This window comes from Schistocerca nitens, chromosome 2 (genome assembly GCF_023898315.1).
Source record: "Schistocerca nitens isolate TAMUIC-IGC-003100 chromosome 2, iqSchNite1.1, whole genome shotgun sequence".
NCBI lineage: Eukaryota > Metazoa > Arthropoda > Insecta > Orthoptera > Acrididae > Schistocerca > Schistocerca nitens.
In genome coordinates this window covers 305,584,424-305,605,961 of record NC_064615.1, presented here as the reverse complement: position 1 = coordinate 305,605,961, position 21,538 = coordinate 305,584,424, and the positions used below count along the sequence as shown (strand labels likewise).

The 21,538-nt window shown below is 40.0% G+C and overlaps 1 long non-coding RNA gene across 1 annotated transcript; it reads right to left on the bottom strand.

The window, feature by feature from the left end:
- Window positions 1–715: 715 nt before the first annotated feature.
- Window positions 716–1,222, bottom strand: LOC126234381 (uncharacterized). The gene is made up of 2 exons (XR_007544717.1): window positions 987–1,222; window positions 716–906 (listed from the first exon to the last, which is right to left on the bottom strand). It is a non-coding gene; the product is annotated as an uncharacterized LOC126234381 (long non-coding RNA).
- Window positions 1,223–21,538: the final 20,316 nt, after the last annotated feature.

The following is a 21,538-nucleotide window of genomic DNA, read 5'->3' as shown; positions in this document are numbered from 1 at the left end:
AAGACTTTTTTGGCGGAAATTGACTAAAAGGAGTGGCTGGTTAATAGTAGTCTGAGGCATCAAGGAAATGTCAATTTATTTCAATAGACTCAGTCATAATGACATTTAAGTTGTTTGTTTTTATTTTTAAATGACCGCTTCCGATTTTCTTGGAAATAATCTTCAGATTTTACATTCCTTGGTGACCATAGGAGCCGTCGGCGAGGAGCAGATCAATAAGTGCAGGTGTAGAGAATACTGAGCAGTGTTCTCCACACCTGCTCAAATGCACCTGTTCCACGGTGATGGTTCCTACGGTCATCAAAGAATGTAAGATCTGAAGATAGTCTCTGAAAAGATCGAAACTGGTCACCTAAAAAGAAAAGTAAACAGCTTTAATGCCATCATGACTGCAGCTACTGAAATACATTATAATTTTAATAAAGTGCTGTTCTTTCTGAAACAATGTTCCAAAAAAATTTAACTGTCAGTTTGGTATTTGAGGGGAGTTGTGTGTGTGTGTGTGTGTGTGTGTGTGTGTGTGTGTGTGTGTGTGTGTGTGTGTGTATGGTGCAGGGGTGGGGTAAAAACTGTAGGGGGAGATCAAGGTAACTAGTACTGTAAGCAAGTTCAAATGGATGTAGGTTGCAGAAGTTATTGGGAGGTGAAGAGGCTTTCACACGATAAAGTACTGTGGAAAGCTGCATCTTAGGCTGAAGACACAGAAAAACATTAAAACATTTTGTATAGTTTATTGTAATCAGTCAGTTTACAGCTACTAAATTTTTTATGTTTTATTGTAGTTGTTATTAAAATTGTAGACATCTGTTCACTTTAAAAGTATGGCTGATGGCAAGCTATAATGAGTGGAAGAGGAGGCAGTAACGAAATGTGACCTCCTCTCAGAACTAAGCCCTGGATCTGCACCTGCAATGAACAGAAACTCTGTACTCTACAGTCATTTGGAATGCACACTCACTAAATGTTACCTCCAAAGACATACTCACTGCAGTGGAACGAGTGTTCACCGGCACTGATTACCGTCACAGCTGTCGTTTCCGGCCGAGCTAGCACGTCCAGTTCCGTTAGCTAGGCCGCAGCGCGGCAGGAGGCACACTTGACACCCAGCCAGCCACGTGTGAGAGGGAGCCGCGCAAGCGCCGCCCTACCCTGCCCTGGCCCTGCCCTGGCCTGCCACCTCATGCAGACAAGGTCGCGGACGAGAGCGAGCTTCCCACGCCGTGACGCGACTGCCTGCCGAGCACGGCGCGCCGCCCCGGATCGGCCAATGGCCGGCCGGAGCGGCGACGCCAGCGCCCCTGGCGGCCACCGCCGCACCTGCGGGTCCAGTTCTGTCCGGCGCGCGCCGCCTGGCGCTGGTCCCAGCCGGAGTTATCCCGACTTGCGCCGCAAACAAGATCCGTCGCAAACAGCTCCCTCACGTCTCTGATTTCCATTCCCCCACTCGAAAGAAAAAAGGAAAAGCCATAGACAAGCACCTGTAATACAAGCTACCGCCAGCTAGTGAAAAATAATACCAACATCCATCTACCTTTTACCCCAGAAAACACATTCTTTGAAGACGTTTGCTGTACATCCAATGAGGACAGTACCTCGATACAGACGTGACATACTCGATCACTAAAAAAACTCCGTAAGGTCGCCGTTGTTGTTGTGGTCTTCAGTCCATAGACTGGTTTGATGGAGCTCTCCATGTTACTCTATTCTGTGCAAGCTTCTTCATCTCTGAGTAACTACTGCAACCTACATCCTTCTGAATCTACGTAGTGTATTCATCTCTTTATTTTCCTCTACGATTTTTACCCTTCATGCTTTCCTCCAATACTAAATTTGTGATCCCTTGATGCCTCAGAACATGTCCTACCAACTTATCCCTTTTTCTAGTCAATTTGTGCCACAAATTCCTCTTTTCCCTATTTCTGTTCAGTACCTTCTCATTAGGTACTGATCTACCTATGTAATTTCAGCATTCTGTAGCACCACATTTCGAAAGCTTCTATTCTCTTCTTATCTAAACTATTTATCATCCATGTTTCACTTCCATACATGGCTACACTCCATATAAATCGTTTCAGATAGGACTTCCTGACGCTTAAATCTATACTCGATGTCAACAAATTTCTCTTCTTCAGAAACGCTTCCCTTGCCATTGCCAGTCTACGTTTTATATCCTCTCTACTTCGACTATCATCAGTTATTTTGCTCCCCTGACAGCAAAACTCATCTCCTACTTTAAATGTCTCATTTCCTAATCTAATTCCCTCAGCATCACGTTGTTTAATTCGACTACATTTCATCATGTTGATGTTCATCTTATATCCTCTTTTCAAGACACTGTCCATCCCATTCAACTGCTCTTCCACGTCCTTTGCTGTCTCTGACAGAATTACAATGTCATCTGCAAACCTCGAAGTTTCTATTTCTTCTCCATGGACTTTAATACCTACTCCGAATTTTTCTTTTGTTTCCTTTGCTGCTTGCTCAATATACAGATTGAATAACATCGGGGAGAGGCTACAACCCTGTCTCACTCCCTTCCCAACCACTGCTTCCCTTTCATGCCCCTCAACTCTTATAACTGCTACCTGTCTTCTGTCCACTTTGTAAGCAGTCTTTCACTCTCTGTATTTTATACCTGCCACCTTCAGAATCTGAGAGAGAGTATTCCAGTCAACACTGAGAAAAGCTTTCTCTAAGTCTACAAGCACTAGAAACGTAGGTTTACCTTACTTTAACCCATCTTTTAAAATAAGTCGTAGGGCCAGTATTGTCTTGTATGTTCCAACATTTCTACGGAATCCAAACTGATCTTCCCCAAGGTCCACTTCTGCCAGTTTTTCCATTCAGGGTTCTCTGCCTCAGTCTGTAAATAAGGAACCCATATAGGATCACTTTGTTGTCCACCCCTGTATGAGTCTCTCTGTTTAACTGTTGAGAACCCTTTCTCTGCGAAACAACTTGGTGCATCAGATTCAGGTTTGTCACATTCCAAGGTCTATGGTCCCTTGGCGGTCTAAAAGTTGTAAGCTTCCAAGTCAATACAATAAAAAGATATGGCCATTTATGTCACATATTTTGATACTCGAAAATTCACTCACTGACCTTGTTGACCTAGAATCATAAAATTTGCCAAGGTTTGGGTAAATCAAAAAATCGGAAAATTTTTAATTTGTAATTACATACGCGAAAAAAGTATTTCTGTTGTCGATAGTAAGCTAACTGCAGACTTGAAACTAAAAGATTCTTGGAAGTCTTGGAACTCTCAGAACTGATATCTTACCAATTTCAATATCGATAACAGGCAAAATTCGTCAATATCCTTATTCCCAGAATGGATAAGCTGTCTATATACATAATTTAGTTAGTACAGAACTCTCTGTATGCGAGTTTTAATCCTCAGATGTATTACTATTGTAATTAGGAGCTGACGGCATGGTGTCATGTGTACAGACAGACAATGGACAAATTCTGCAAGTCCAGGGTTCAACTCCTAGTTCATCCTAGAAATCTGTCTGTCACTTACCAGTACCTCTGCAAATAATCTGTCAGTATGGAAAATCCGAAACTGCTCCATGGTTCTGAATCCTCATTAAGCTATAGGTGCTACTATAACTGGCTGAAGGTCTCTTCAAAAACCAGAGTAAGATAGCAGCATACCACCTCCAATAGCGTCACAGCAGCGTTCAAACCTAAATTCAGTTGGATGACAATATAATATTAATGATACACGGAGAAAAAGGTAGCTGGCAACAGAATCTTGCTCTGCAAAAGACCTTGATTTCAGGTTCAAATCCAACTGTCTGTTGTTTCATAGTCTTAAAGGTGTTATCCTTGGATTTTAGAGTACTGCCGAGCAAAAGATCTACAATCACATTAAAAACAGAGCGAAAATCGTAGGTATACTTACATCTTACAATACATAACACAGTAATATTGCCACATGTAAGTTAAGCGCTAATTAAACAAAGATGCATTTTATTGAGAAATATTGGCAGTGGAGCCATATTTACTACAGCTCACAGAAAGGGGTATTTCTTCTAGTTTCCCCATCAATTCTGCTCAAATTCAAGGTTGTGTTGTATTATTACAAAGTAAATAACAAAGATGTAAGATTTCAGTATGTATGTTTTGTTTATGTCTGCTTTCGAAATAGTGCTTCTCAAAGGTGGATTCACTTAAATGGAGTTTTCACCAAACAAAATGTTCCTGAAATATGGCAAGAACACTGTGTGAGCAGAATACAGAGGACATATACTTAGGATGCCAGAAATGTAGGAGATCAAGACACACTTGAAATTTCATTCTCGTCAATTACTGATCGTCAGTGCTCGTTTATTCACTGTTTTTGGTGCTGCCAGCATGCTAAAAGGAAGCTCTTCGTATTTACCGGGTTATTAACGTTACTTCAGAGTTATAGTCTCTGCAGTAGCGTTTACCAACGTCAAATCTGATGAGAATGGTTCAAGTAATGTAATGCCTTACCAACCACTGAGGTATGTTATAAATAAATTACACTGTCGATAATATGTCATTAAATTCCTGCCTATTCACCTATTGCCCAAATTATATATGGCTACTTTAGTTTTTTATATGTTTTATCCCAAATATGTGAAGAATTGGCAGATATATTCTTAAAATATAACATGCTTTGTGCTTGGCTGAAGACCAGAATCCATTGCCGAAAATTCTGCAGCAGAAGAGCACTACAAAATGGATTTAGACACCGAAATCAAATTTTTGTTCAGTAAATTTGAGAAAAAACTGAAGAAAGTGTGTTTTATCTCATGATAATTACAAGAATCGACAGTGGAGGCAATTAAAAGTAGCCCCCCAAAGGGTTTGAGGGTCATATTCACAGTTCTCAACATCCCAACTCCTCACGTGGGTATAAATTTAGAACGTCAGCCAATACGGATTGTTTCATGATACCGTGGTATGAAACTATTGGAACTCCTTGAGAGATGGTGAGTAAGTGAGAGAGGATGTAAATGTTTTCCCCACACACATCTCACTGCCTACACAGCATTTAAATGTGACATTTCTGGAGATCAGTTTGAATGAGTAAATTCACCATTGTGGTGAGCAAACTAATGTCGGACGTAACCAGATATGTAAGTAGATATTGTCGCAGCAGAAGCTGAGTAGCACCGTGATGTAGTGGTTACGATATTAAACTGTTGCATGGAGGGTCGTGAATTCAAAACTCACGTGGACTATACAGTTTTAATTTCTATATTCGGTTCGAGTACATTCTAGAAGTATCCACAAATGTCACGAATCATTGCACTGGTATGTTCTGTAGCTGTGTATTTACTGTATGTGTTCTGGCCGGACGCAGTTCGCTCCGCGCTCTTGTATGTGCAAGTGCTGAATAAAATCTTCGTTGAGTGAAGTTAGTGTTCGTCATTCATCTAATTACACCTTCTTCTACGTGACAGTATTAAGGTACAGTACCTCCACAAGTAACAAGTCGTTTAATCACCATTTTCAACTAAAATGGTTTCATATGCAATGGAAGTTACTTCCCCTTCCAATGTAGACATCGTGACGTGATCTCATCCCGCCCACCAAACCGCAGAACTCCCACTGTACGTCACGAATGGAACATGACTATTTTATAGTTAGTTAGCCTGGTATTCTGCGTGCAGAAACATGTCCAATGGTGAAACCCTAAGAAAGAGTGGGATAACCAAGGCAGCATCAGTTTACCACTACTCTTTGTCCCAGATTTTGTGCTCCCAACATCACCAGATCTCATTTCTTGCATTCACCTAGTCTACAAGACGGTTAAGCAGTAGTAGCTACTCCATGAAACTTTCATTTATGAAGCTCCTTTCACAATTTTCCTGTAGACGTTATCTGCCTTGGACTGAGGAATGCCCTCCTCATTATAATATTTTTAATATCTGGATCCATTATTCCTCAGCTGGTACTTCAGTAACACTTAATCGTACAGATGAGAAAAAATTCCATCTTTTGCACATGAATGTTTTATTTGTGTCTACGAAAATGTTTCGCCTATTCTAACAAAATATTTTGTATATTCATGCTAGGTATTTGCACTGGCTATAATATAAAGAAAATTATTTAATTGTACGTATTTTGAAAGGAAATGTGCTGTGAAAGCCGTATATTTGTAAATAGATAATTTAAATGATCTGTCAGAAATGGTTACACATTTTCTACGAAAACAGATACAAGTAAATAATTTTTGTTTACTTGCACTTAAATAAACGCAAGCATATACTGGTAATTGGTTAGGTAATTTCAATAAGTACAGAATTCCTACCAAAATGTGTATAATTACATAGCTGTATTCTTTATTTACACTTGAGTAAACACAACTAAATGTTTACAAATGGTTAGATAGTTTAAATAGCCTGCCAAAACTCGCTATACATTTCCTATCAAAATTTATGTAATTGAATTATTCACTGCATCATATACGTAATAAATGACGTTATTACACTGAAGCCCCAAAGAAAGTGGTATAAGCTTTCGTATTCAGATACAGACAGATGTAAACAGGCAGAATAAGCCGCTGTAGTCAGCAACGCCTATATAAGACAAGTGTCTGGCACAGTTGTTAGATCGGTTACTCCTGCTATAATGGTAGGTTATCAAAATTAAAGTGAGTTTGACCGTGGTGTTATAGTCGACGCGCAAGGGATGTTACACGCCATCTCTGAGGCAGCGATTAAGTGGGGATTTTCCCGTAAGACCATTTCATGAGTGTACCGTGAATATTAGGAATCCTATTAAACATCAAATCTTCGACATCGTGCGGCCGGAAAAAGATTCTGCAAGAACGGAACCAACGATGACTGAAGAGGATCGTTCAACGTGACAGAAGTGCAACCGTTCCGCGAATTGCTGCAGATTCCAATGCTGGGACATTAACAAGTGTCAGAGTGCGAACCATTCAACGAAACATCATCGATATGGGCTTTCGCAGGCGAAGGCACTCTCGTTTATCCTTGATTACTGAACAACACAAAGTTTTACGCCTTGCATGAGTCCGTCAATACCAATGTTGCGCTGCTGATGAATGGAAACATGTTGCCTGGTCGAACGAGTCTCGTTGGATGGTCGTGTGCGGGTATGAATACTACCTCATGAATCCATGGACCCTGCATGTCGGCAGAGGGCTGTTCAAGCTGGTGGAGGCTCTGTAATGGTGTGGGTCGCGTGCAGTTGGAGTGATATGGGACCCGTTATATGTCTAGATACGACTCTGACAGGTGACACGTAGGCATCGTGTCTGATCACCTCCAACCATTCATGTCAATTGTGTAATTCCAGCAATACAATGCGACACCCCCCACACCCCACACGTCCAGAATTGCTACAGAGTGACTCCAGGAACAGCATTCTGAGTTTAAACACTTCCGCTCGCCATCAAACTCGGCAACACGATCATTATTGAGCATATCTGGGATGCCTTGAAACGTGCTGTTCAGAAGATTTATGGGCAACCCTGCAGGATTCATGGTGTCAATTCCCTCCAACACTACTTCAGACATTAGAAGAGTCTATGCTGCGGCGTGTTGCGGCACTTCTGCGTGTTCGCGGGGGACCTACACGATATTAGGCAAGTGTACCAGTTTCTTTGGCTCTTCAGTGCTTATTATGTTGTCAGGCCGAAGATACTGCTGTGTTTTATTATATTGTTTATTACAATAGGCCTATTTTGGGGTAATTGCCATCTTCATGCTATCTGTGAAAAGTACATAGATTGGTGCAATATTTAAAATTATTAAGTAGGTAAATTAACCTATTGGAGAATTATGGTTTGCTATGTGACATCAGGTAGTTTCGATATCCATATGACTTTGATGTCTCAGTTTCTGTCACACTATTTTATAAGTTTACCCGTTTCCTGCCATTGGAGCTATAGGTCATGTTATACTTTTTGTTGGACTTGTTACATGTGTAATCGTCTATTTATAACAGTTTATTTCATAATGATGTTCCGTGACAGTCATATTGACAGGTGAGTCATTGATGTCACAGGCAATTTGCCTCTTCGATGTTCTCTAGGTCACAACTTTGTTCTTTTCAGTTATTTTATGTTGCTTGTACGATTCTCCTCCGAATGCGAAAATATTTTGTTGAGACCGACCTACATAGGGAGGAACGATCACCAAGATAAAATAAGGGAACTCAGAGCTCGTACAGAAAGATATAGGTGTTCATTCTTTCCGCGCGCTATACGAGATTGGAATAATGGAGAATTCTGAAGGTGTTTCGATGAACCTTCTGCTAAGCACTTAAATGTGATTTGCAGAGTATCCATGTAGATGTAGATCTGGTTCTATGACCATATGTAATCTAATCCACCAACTACTGGAAAGCATGATTTATGTAAACAACACCTGGAAATTCTTACAAACCTCATTATCACAACACTATCTGGCATAACCAATTACATTGAAAATGGGATTAAATTACATATGATCATCGAACCTAGAGGACACCAAAGAAGCAAACTGCCTGTAACCATGTAATATCGCTGACTCAGTTGTCAGTATAGCTGTCATCGAAGATCATTATGAAGTAAATTTTCATAATGTGACAGTTATATAAATAACAATTCCAACCAAAAATTTAGCAACTTACTGTAACGCCAACAGCAAAAAAGGACTAACTTATAAAATAGTGTGACAGCAACTGACACATCCATATCATATGGATATCAAGACCACCTGCTGTTATGTAGCAAAGCATAATTCCATGACAGGTTAAATTATCTATTGAAAAATTTGAAATACTGTACCAATCTAAATACTTTTGACAGATAACTTGAAATGGCTATCATGCCAAAATAAGGCTACTGTAATAAACAATATAATCAAACACAGCAGCATCTTTTGTCTCGCAACAAAAAAATAATGATGTCCTTATATGAATATTTTTGTTTATTTACACACAAATAAATACAACCATGTTTTTCTAACCAAACAGATAATTTAAATGAGCTGCGAAGAATCACTTCATAGCCTGTCTCTTATCGAAATAAATATAATTATATAGTATTCTGTATATTATGGACCACTGAAGATGCTTAGCACGAATTGATGAAACATGTTTCGCAAATACAAATAAAACGTTCAGCATCATGATGTTGATTTACACATCGACGTTCGGAGCTCTCTTGCAGATGTTACTGTAGAAGGAGACAGGATACAACAATCTCAGTACATTATACTACAGTCGTTAAGTCAGAATACAAGCGTCAGAAAGGTGATGTTATACCAAGGTTTTCATACCAGTTTGCTCTATAGCTTACAGTTATTCAGTACAATTCTCTAAAAAGAATAATTCAGTGATTTGTGATTTCGAAGACCACTGGTGCTTTTAAAAATCATAATACATGTCATTTAAAATTTGCAGGTGAAATTTACAAAATATTATTTTATTCATCTTGCCTAACAGAAAGTCGCAGCAGAGAATAAGATTTCTGACGAAGGCAGAAAATGCTGGTGAGCATGAACAATTTCAACAGAAGTTTCTCCTGCACTCAGGCACTACTTTAGAGAAACCCTTTCGCTATTAATAGAAATCTCACGACTAAATTTAACCTTTTCTTGATTGTATTAATACATTTAATTAAGAATTCGAAAATTATTTTCAGAGATAATAGATGATAATATCAAAATATCAGTGATAAATTTTACTAGGTGCCAGAGTTTGAAGGTCTTCAAAGATTTGTAGTTTCTCGCAGGAAAGAGGGTTCCGAAGCTTGGTAAGCAGGTTTTCACGAAGTGTGAAGACTGTTTTTTCGAATGTCTGCCAGCTAAGATTTTTCACCAATTCCTTTGGATTCTTCGCTAGTCAAATTAGTTCAGCGTAACTGGTCGTTGATGTTTTATCACGCGACTGCTTGTATCAAATCCACATTTACATCTAAATGTACACTCCGCAAGCCACCGTACGATGCGTGGCGGAGGGTAATCTGTACCGCTGCTAGTTGTTTCCTTTCCAGTTTTACTCGCAAGCAGAGAAGGAAAAATGACTTTCTACATGCCTTCGTATGAGGCCTAGTTTCTCGTATCTCATCTTGGTGGTCCGTAAGTGAAATGTATGGTGGTGGCAGTAGAATAGTTCTGCAGTCAGCTTCAAATGCAGGTTCTCTAAATTTTCACAATAGTGTTTCTCGAAAGGAACATCGCCTTCCCTCCAGGCAGTCCCATTCGAATTCCCGAAGCACATTCGTAACACTTGCGTTTTATTCGAACCTACCGGCATCAAATCTAGCGGCCTGCTTTTCAATTGCTTCGATGTCGTCCTTCAATTCGACGTGGTGCGGATCCCAAACAGTCGAGCAGTACTCAAGAACAGGTCACATTAGCGTCATATATGCGGTCTCCTTTACGAATGAACCACACTTTCCTAGAATTCTTCCAAAACACCGAAGTCGACTTTTCGCCTTCCCTACCGCAATCCTCACATTCTCATTCCATTCCATATCGGTTTGCGACGTTACGCCCAGATATTTAAACAACGTGACTGTGTCAAAGCAGTACGTTACTAATGCTGAATCCGAACATTGCGGGTTTGTTTTCCCTACTTATCCGCGTTAACTTAAAGTTTTCTTCATTTGGAGCCAGCTGCCATTCATCGCACCAACTAGAAATTTTGTCTAAGTCATCTTGTATCATCCATCCTACAGTTACTCACATTCGTCTCCTTTCCGTACACCGCAGCACCACCAGCAAATAACCGCAGATTGCTGCTCACTCTGTTCGCCAGATCATTTATGTATATAAATGTTTATGCTCCCTGCTTTTGGGTGATTGTTGTTCTTCATGTTTATTGCACTAATTTCAGTTTAAAGATTTTGACGATCCAAGTGTCAACTAATCATTAAAGCTGCTCGAGATATTTACTGAACTTCATAACTTTTCAGCCACTCGCTGCTAATTTTAACAACAAACAATGGGTGTCCCTAGACAACGCAGAACAATTAATTCGCACTTTGTTTTGAAGGATTATAGTACCTGTGATCCTCGTCTCTCAATCTCGCTGGTGAAGTTGTAACAGAACGGGACACACCTTGATGCGTCAAGGAATTGTCAGTTCGGTGATGGAAGTAATTTTATGGGTAAAAATAGTAGAGGGACAGCAAGGCATCAGTGACAATAAGAAGTTTCAGATGGGTATAGGTTCCAGAATGTATGTATGTATTGAACCGGGGACCTAGAAACGACGGAGGGGCTTCGTCCCGCCATAGCCCTCAGTGGTTCACAACCCCAGAACAGGCACAGCAGTCCACCCACTCCACCGCCGCCCCACACCGAACCCAGGATTATTGTGCGGTTCTGTGGTTCGCCCCTCATACCAGACGAGTGTGACCCCAAATGTTTGCGTGATAGGATAATTATGGTGTAAGCGTGCATGGAAACGGTGTTTGCGCAGCAATCGCCGACACAGTGCAACTGAGGCGGAATAAGGGGAACAAGACCACATTCGCCGAGGTAGATGGAAAACCGCCTTAAAAACCATCCACAGGCTGGCTGGCACACCGGACCTCGACACGAATCCGCCAGGCGGTTACTAAACACGGTTTTTCGAAATTCATTCTCCAAAGAAGTTACAGAAAACCTCTTAGAATTCGACCTAAGAACAGCTTCCTACATGGGGAATAGGGAATTGAACATCATTTGTGCATCGAATCAGTAAAACGCACTTTAACATCATTTGTGCATCGAATTAGTAAAAAGCACTTTAAGATAAGTTTTTCGTTCCCCTTAGTACATCAGTAAGGTCCCTTTCGGAGTATGCTGATGAAATAGCCCCATTTTTAGCAATCATGTACAACCGCTCTCTCGGCAGACGATCCCTACCTAAAGACCAGAAAGTTACACACTCCACACCAATACAAAAGGAAGGAAAAGAAGTGAACGACCGGTGTCACTGGGGTCGATTTGCAGTAGGATTGTGAAACACGTACTGCGTTCTAACCTTATGAAATGCATTTCTATTGACACACAAGCAGCAAGAACTCAGGAAATATCGTACTCGTGAAGCACAACACGCTCTCCATTCGCACGGAGTTACGAATGCTATCGACAAAGTATTCTTTGGTCACCATTCCTCATACATGGCTTCTAATAAAACTCCGCGAGTATTGTAACAGGAAATCCTCCTCCAATATTACTTTTCCTCAACAGTAGTTGTGGATACCAGTATTATTTTTCGAATTTTGAACAGGTCAGTATTATCTCTGTTACTTTTCTGAAAACTTTAATATAATTTTATACACAGTATGTTATATTTCAAGCTAAAATTTCTGAAAAGGAATTCCTTTATAAAATATTTTAGTTTCGATGTTATAATCAAATAGTACCAGCTCTTAATGTACAATTAAAGCTATTTTTATGGGAACACTTGAAATTACGAATTATTTGCAGACTTAAAATTTCTATTATTACTTACGCAATCCTATATCGTTTACTATGCTTATTTCTGGATTCATTTATGAAATAATAATCGAAATTAATAATGTAACGTAAACTAGTAGGAATTCTTTTGTTAAGAAAATTGTAAACCCTTTGGAATATTGTTATTACCACAGAGTGTGAGAGTCGTAATCTTGCCTCTGATGTGATTAGACGTACGAGGGTTGCCCAGTAAATAATGCCCCATATTTTTTTTCTCCGAAATAAAAAATATTAGAAATGTGAAACTTTAGGTGCGAGTTATTTGAAGTTTCCCGCGTGTGTACGCAAAGTTTCAATTTCCTCCGACAGAGAGCGGTGGTGTAGGAATGTTCTAAAATGGCGTCTGCAAGTGACATCCGTCAGAAACAACGTGCAGTGATTGAATTTCTCGTAGCAGAGGAAGAAACCGTGGGCAATATCCATAAACGCTTGTGCAACGTTTACGGAACATCTGCAGTCGATAGGAGTACTGTTGGTCGCTGGGCACAGAGGGTGAAAGCATCAGAGGGCGGTGCTGCGGAGCTCCGAGATTTGCCGCGGTCGGGAAGGCCTCCCACGGCTGTCACGCCTGACATGTTGCAGCGGGCTGATGTTCTCATTCGACGGGATCGACGCATTACGACTCGAAAATTGGCACTGGAGTTGTCAGTAAGCAAAGGAAGTGTGGATGTGATTATCAATCAGTTTGGATACTCAAAAGTGTGTGCAAGATGGGTTCCTCGGTGTCTTACTGTCGATCACAAATCCCAAAGAAAAGACATTTCTTTCGATTTGTTGCGACGCTTTCACGTTGACGGGGAGGCCTTTTTGTCACGGATTGTGACAGGTGATGAAACTTGGGTGCATCATTTTGAGCCCGAAACAAAAAGACAATCGATGGAATGGCGTCATGCTTATTCTCCACAGAAGAAAAAATTCAAAACAGGTCCTTCAGCCGGAAAAGTCATGATGACTGTGTTTTGGGATTGCGAGGGCGTAATTCTCATTGATGTGATGCCAAAAGGCAGTACCATTAATTCAGAGGCTTATGTCACAACATTAGACAAACTTAAGCAGCGCTTCCGGCGCCTTGGGCGTCATGTTAACCCACAGGATGTTTTGATTCAGCATGATAACGCTCGTCCTCACACAAGTTTGAGGACTTGTGAACACATCGCGAAACTGGGTTGGATAGTGTTACCCCATCCACCCTACAGCCCCGATTTGGCTCCTTCAGACTTTCACTTGTTTGGGCCAATGAAGAATTTCATTCGTGGAAGACGTTTTGCCGATGACGAAGAAGTGATTCACGAAGTGACAACCTGGCTTCGTAGGCAGAGTAAAGATTTTTACCGGCAGGGAATACACGCTCTTGTGTCTCGCTGGAAAAAGGCCGTCGAACTTGAAGGAGATTATGTGGAAAAATAAAGCAAGTAGACAAAACATCAGTCTTTCACATATGTAAATTTGATTGTTGTGGAATAAATACTTCTGGAGAAAAAAAATATGGGGCATTATTTACTGGGCAACCCTCGTATTTTTGTACAATAGGTGCGAACAATGTAATGTCGGCTTTGTTAATGTGAAAAAACAGAATACTGTATGACATACTAAAACGTGAGAAACTCAGTGGAAAATATGTTTACGTAAAAAATTCTGCAACAACAATCTTCCAATTTATTTAGTTCAAACTAATCGTGAGGACATGACGTTAGATTTTGAGCTTCAAGAATCAGACCACTAGGCAAGAAGAACTGGAGCCATCTCAACATGACAAGCTAAGTAAACTTGAAAGTTTATTGTAATCTTCGCTCATCTCAAATCTTGATAAAAGGCTTTTCTTATTAATTACTTGGACTGGGCATTGTTTAATGTGTACAATAGATGGAAGAAGGAAGGAGGAGGGAGGTTACAGTATTGTCTCACCTGTGCGGCTCATTTGCTATTTCGTATCCGAAAATCTCAGTTATTAATATTTGACGAGAAGTCATCTAGCGATACCGGAGCTCTATCTGGGGTTCCCAGAGGAAATGTGTCAGGCTTTCTGCTGTTCTGAATCTACAGTATATAAATGGTTTGAGAGGTAATCTGAGCAGCCTCTTAGGTTTTTGTATTGCGGTAAAGAGAAATATCGTAACAATACTTATCACGGTAACTATATTGTCCATGAAGAGTGTTAGTTGTTAGTTAATTTTAGCGGTCTGTTTCAGTTACCTACTCAACAGACCAGTAGTAAATATTAGATAGGAAAAAAGTCGTCTCAAGTTGTCTGCTGATTGCACGGTCGTTTAGCGTCTAGTAATGTCATTAAAGCATCAAAACTAACTACAGAATGATTCAGTCAAGTTATCTGCACACAGCGAATGTGTCGACTGACCTTGCGTTTTCTGCATTTGGTAGGTTAACGCAATATATTTGTTGCTGGTTCCGTCGTAGCATCTGTCAGTTTGGGTGCTGACTTTTTGAAGCCCTGCGTTATCCATTAAATTCTTTACATGACATGGCTTGTGTTCGAAGATTTTATGGCTGAATACCTTATCCCGTTTTGTACCACAATATGGCTGTGAGATGGATAGTTCTCCTTTTAATATTACACAGGGTGTTTCAAAACGAATATACGGGATTTAAGGCTTTCTAGCATTTATTACATTGAACTTACAACTATAAGTAACACATCACGTGATCGGGCAATTCAAACAGTTTTGTTTGTATATGTGCGCAGTATGGAATGACTAAGAGTGACTGAAGAAGGTGTTGAACGAGTGAGAGACTATTTCATGCACAGCCCCAGAAAATCAGTCGGAAAGCTAGTCGTAAAATACCAATTCCAGTGACTTCTGTGTGGACACTTCTGAGAAGACGCTTGGAACTGCGTCCTTATCGTTTGCAGTTGTCACAAGCTCTAAAGCTTACATGTTGCGGTTAACATGCCTAGCTTTGCAAACGAAATATTTCTACATGACGATGAAGATTCTCCGAATCGTATCGACTTCAGTGATGAATCGACGTTTCACCTTAGTGGGAATATGAACACAAACAATGCCAGCAAATCCGCACGAGATGGTGCGGTTGCAACGAGACTCCCCTAAATTCAACGTCTTTTGTGCCATATCGCGAAGGAAAGTTTATAGTCCTTTTTTTCGATGAAGCAAATGTAACTGGTGTTTCTTATCTTGATGCGCTACAGCTATAGTTTTTTTCCTCAATTGGAAGAAGATGAACCTGTGGTTATTTGACGGCAAGATGGTGCTGCGCCTCACTGACATCACTCAGTACGGAGTTTGTTAAACGACGTTGTAACCGTCTGCTGAATTGTCCGCAAGGGGCCGAATGACAGAGTTTGTTTCCCCTGGCCTACAAGTTCACATACAATGTGATACCATGCGATTTTTACCTTCATGGGTTCATAAAACATGATGTGTATGCGCCACCGCTAGCAACTGACCTACCCGAATTAAGAAAGAGGACTGAAGCAGTTATTGAAACAATTCCTCCAGACACACTGATCAATGTTTGGGAAGAATTCGCCTATCGTCTCTATGTGTCATGAATGGCACTCAAAATAAACGCTTCTAAGAAAAACTGAGTTTCTTCTTCATTTGACGTACACTGGAGAGCCAAAGAAACTGGTTCACCTGCCTAATGTTGTGTAGGGCGCCCGTGAGAACGCAGAAGTGCCCTAACACGACGTGGCATGGACTCGACTAATATCTGTAGTAACGCTGGAGGGAACTGACACCATGAATCCCGCAGGGCTCTCTGTAAATCCTTAAGAGTACGAGGGAGTGGGAATCTCTTCTGAACAGCACATTGCAATGCATCCGAGATATTCTCAATAATGATCATGTCTGGGCAGTTTGATGGCCATCGGATGTGTTTAAACTCAGAAGAGTAGCAATTCTTGGCGTGCGGGGTATTGCATTGTCCTGCTGCAGTTGTCCAAGTCCGTCTCAATGCAAAATGGACATGAATGGATGCAGGTAATCAGGCGTACGTACGCGTCACCTGTCAGAGTCGTACCTAGACGTATCAGGGGACCCACATCACGTCAACTTCGCACGCCCCACATCATTAGAGAGCCTCCACCAAGTTGAACAGTCCCCTCCTGACATGCAGTGTCCATGGATTCATGAGGTTGTCTCCATAGCCGTACCTTCCGCTCGATAAAATTTGAAACGAAACTCGTTCGAGCAGTCATCAACAGTCCAATGCCGATGTTGACGATCCCAGGTGAGGCCTAAAGCTTCGTGTCGTGCAGTCATCGAGGGTACACGAGTGGACCTTCGGCTCCGAAAGCCCATATCGATGATGTTTCGTTGAATGGCTCGCATGCTGACACTTGTTGATGGACCAGCATTTAAATCTGCAGCAATTTGCGGAAGCGTTGCACTTCTGTCGCGTTGAACGACTCTCTTAAGTCGTCGTTGGTCCCATTTTTGCAGGATTTTTTCCGCCCGCAGCAATGTATGAGATTTGATGTTTTACCGGATTCCTGATATTCGCGGTACACTTGTGAAGTGGTCGTACGGGAAAATCCCCACTTCATCGCCGACTATAACACCACGCTCAAACTCACTTAAATATTGATAACCTGCCAATGTAGCAGCAGTAACCGATCTAACAACTGCGCCAGACACTGCATGGGGGCTTAATTATATGGAATGCAAATAATTTTAAATTTTTGCTTCAGTAGCTGTCTGTCCGATTACGAAGTCTCGTACCGGTTGGCCCTGACTAGTATTATTACGCTATCTGACTGCATAGAACAACAACAAAGAATGAAATGGAAATTTTCATTAACACAATTAATTAATTAAGTCCCCAGCAACTATAAAACCTACGAAACCAAAGCACAAGTGTAACTGTTCTGTGTGTGGAAGTATGACTCAACGTACGCATCTGGCACGGTTCTTCTTCAACAACACAAGAAATTTTAAATATCATTTATACTGAATTAATTAAAGAAAATAAAAATACCATAATTACTCAAGAGAACCAGAATTACACTCTAATCCAAGAACACAAGCCAGATGCTTTGTTGACTGAACCTGTAATGACGCATTATTTAAAACACGGAAATAATGAAAAATAAATCAAGTTTCGTTACCTTCATATATTGACCAAAATCACTCTAATCATTACAATATATCTCCACACCGACTCGCTATTACCACATCTCAACAAGAACTTTTCAGTATCACATCTCAGCAAGCACTCTCTACTAGCACATCTGAACACGAACTGACTACTACGAGTCCTGGACAAGCACTGCCCACTACGACATCTCAATAATCACTCTGCCAGTGGAGGCGGCGGAACAATGCTCTCTAGCGATCTCGGGCGCTGTGGCTCAGTGTAGCCACCTTTCATATGCCCTTCCTCCACGGCTAGAATTTGATGGTATTTTTGCCAGCATTGGTGGTGAAAATACCACCAAATTCGTCAAAAAAAATACAGACAAAAATAAAAGATAATATTAAAACGTAAATATCATAAAACTAGATAAAATTTTGGCTTTGCACTGACCTTTCAGTAACCTATTATATAGAATACAGTAAGCAATACAAATTCTTTCATACATGTGACTTTACATAACAGTTTACACAAGTATTATGTGGTTAAACAATTCAATCAATAGCGTCAGCAATGACGAATATGTGCAGGTAAGAGTCTCATAACTTTTCACAAACAGTAATACACAAAAAATCAGTTTATACAAATATTCACATAAACGCTTTTCATAGCTCAAGAATAAGCAGTTGACAGTTCAGCAGTAGCACCCAGCAATGGTCAACAGGTGCAAATACCAATAAGTAACATTTTTTCAATAGAAGCAGTCCATCAGTGGCACCCAGTAATGTTGAGCAGGTGCAGACACCAACAAGTAACACCATTTCAGTAGAAGCAGTCCATTAGTGGCACCAGAAATGTTGATCAGGTGCACACAGCAACAGGTGACTTCATTTCAGTAGAAGCAATCCATCAGTGGCACCCAGCAATGTTGAGCAGGTGCAGACAGCAACAAGTAACACCATTTCAGTAGAAGCAGTCCATTAGTGGCACCAGCAATGTTGATCAGGTGCACACAGCAACAGGTGACTTCATTTCAGTGGAAGCAATCCATCAGTGGCACCCAGCAATGTTGAGCAGGTGCAGACAGCAACAAGTAACACCATTTCAGTAGAAGCAGTCCATTAGTGGCACCAGCAATGTTGATCAGGTGCACACAGCAACAAGTCACATTTCTCAGCAGAAGCAGTTCCATAAAATTCACTAGCACTGATCACACTGTTCATCAGAGTTTATAAGCAGAAATTAAACATGTCCTAGTGGCACCAATTATGTAGAAAAGGTACAAGTAACAGTCCATAATTTTTTACAATCACTGATCACACAGTTCATCAGCAGAAATTAAACATGTCCTTGTGGCACCAATCATGTAGAAAAAGTGCAAGTAACAGTCCATACTATTCACCATAACTACTGAGACAGTTCAGTCATGAACAATAGTTTGAATGCACATACAATTTCTTTAACAAATTATTATCAATGCTCTTACACTAAACATACAAATCATAATAAACACACAAATGATATCAGGTAATTGTCACATTAACTATTACAGTACACAATAACAGTTAACCTATAATATTTATGGGTGTCAGTGCAAGCCACAACAAACAAGTGAAATAATATTTAGGAGATAGGTTGGGATCACTTCTCTGGGATTATAAAAGGAAAACACACAAAACACACTCACTCATCTTTCATCCACATTAGTGCTACTGTGTAATTGAATAGTGTTAACTGTGTAAATGCAATTCTGTCGAAATTTTATGTTCATTATGTGTATCAAGTAGTAGTGGCAGCAATGTATAACAGTCAATAATAGTTAGTCAACGTCATAGTCATCATGTCTAGACCAATGTTTGCCAAGCCAGATCAAATTGTACTGTTGCTGAACAACTGTCAGAGAGCCAAGATATGCAAATACTTCCTCTCTTCAAAAAAAAGTGTATACTGCTTAGTGATTTGACAAAGTGTGTGTGTAGACAATCTTCTTTCTACTTGAGTGTTCTAGTCTGCCATCTTCATCCTCCTCGTTCCATATGGACCAACAAAAAAAAAATTTGCTCCTCACTTACTTTACCTCTTATCCACCAAAACTCCAATAATCATCACTTAACTTCAATAATACCTCATTTACCTTACCTCTTGTCCACGAAACTCGAATAATCATCAACTTCACATAATCTCAATACCTCAATAATACGTCTATACATATAAACCTCAGCACCAATATCATTTCACTTCCATAACAACTCTTTCCTCTAGTCAGTCTCCTCGAACAAGTACAGACAAAATCCTAGTGCAACTTCAATTCAGCATCCCATGCAATCCGAAGACACAGTGTCCACACACAACCTCTGTGTAATCCATCTGACCCAAATTTTCTACTCATTATAAATTATAAGATACATTTTGGTTCCTTGTCCATCATTAAATAATAGAAATGCATACATGACCTCTAACAGACTTAGTTCGAATAACTCTCAGTAATTAAGTACGATTACGGAGTGTGAATGATCATAATATTTCACAGTGTGTACACCACTTCAAGAATCATAGCAGAAGCAAACATGTGGAGTATTTTTTGTGTCAAGTGTCACTTCCTATTTCAATTGCTCACGAAAATGCAGTGTAATACTGTCAATGGTCTAAACCTAGTTTTGGTCTGTCATGTCGTTAGCTTCCTTCCTATTAGCATAAATTTATACAGCTTCCATAAAACCTCAGCTCATGTGACTTCTATGACTTTCTTTTACTAATGTCGTTCGTCGAATTATAGCAGTTCATTTTCTTATCTTAAAAATATAAGGCACTGAGCGTAAGCAAAACATGCAATAGCGAGTAAATATACCAGTAGAGAACAGAATGTCAACAAGTGGATGCAGCACAATCCCTATAACAAGGCTCTGCCAAGCGAACAATCTATAATTAATACCATAGTGTAACCTAGTCTCTATGTTTGTACACAGTATATCAGCATTTCTATATACTAAATTGAAGAGCAGTTATGACAACAAAACAGAAATGTGTAAATATGCAATCCATAAGCAAGGCAGCAAATATGTTATCTATCATAATAAACAGGTCATTAGCATCATATCAGCATAAGCAAATAAATGTTTATATGTAATCTTAATAAGTAAACATGAAGGCGCAAGCAGATAAATCACAAAGTATAACTTACATATCTAACCACATCAGCACAATTAATCAGGTGACAATTATAATTTAAATAAATAAGCACAGCAGGCACATAATAGAAAAATATGACATCAGTGAAAAAGCATAGCAGCCAAGCGATGCATAATATATACAAATAACAACCCTGTTCATTAATTAATCATTGTCAAAATCAGTTAATATGCGTAAGCACGTCGCTTCACTAGTAAATTCATAGAACATGAAATTAGCACAAAGTATGAATCACGTAATCGCAAGCAGCAAATTACGTCTGAAGTACGTACCTAAGTGGAATTATGTTACCTGAAAAATAAACTCAATTAACCGTTACCTTTTTTTGTTTATTACTTTCTTCTTCGAAATGACCTTCTTCCTGAAAATTTTCTCCAAAGCAAGTCGTCTTAACGTCGGACACGCACAGAATTTACCTGAAGGTCTTAAATACTTTATACAACCGTATCCTGAAAAATACTGAACGTTAATAACATAATTTATGAAGTCCTTATAGCTTTATACAGAATTTATTCGGAGAAATTAAACTGTGTATTTATTTACGTCTGTCAGTGCATTCGCACTGAGCGCTCGATCAGCTGTAGGCGCGTGACGTAGGAAGTGATTGTTTGCGGTCAACGACTGCCTTGTGCGGCGCGCAGACTGACTGTTGCTTTGAGTATGTGCCGCCGCCAAAACACAGCGCGGTATCCTTGTACTCTCTTCGTGTTTACATGTAGCTGTTAGTTTCTCTAAGTATGTCATTCTACAAAAATTTTTACGTTCGATATATGATGTATTCCCTTAGAGCGCCGAGATTTAAGAGTTTCTACTTCAACAGTGTTATCATGAATAATTTTGCGAACTCTATACGG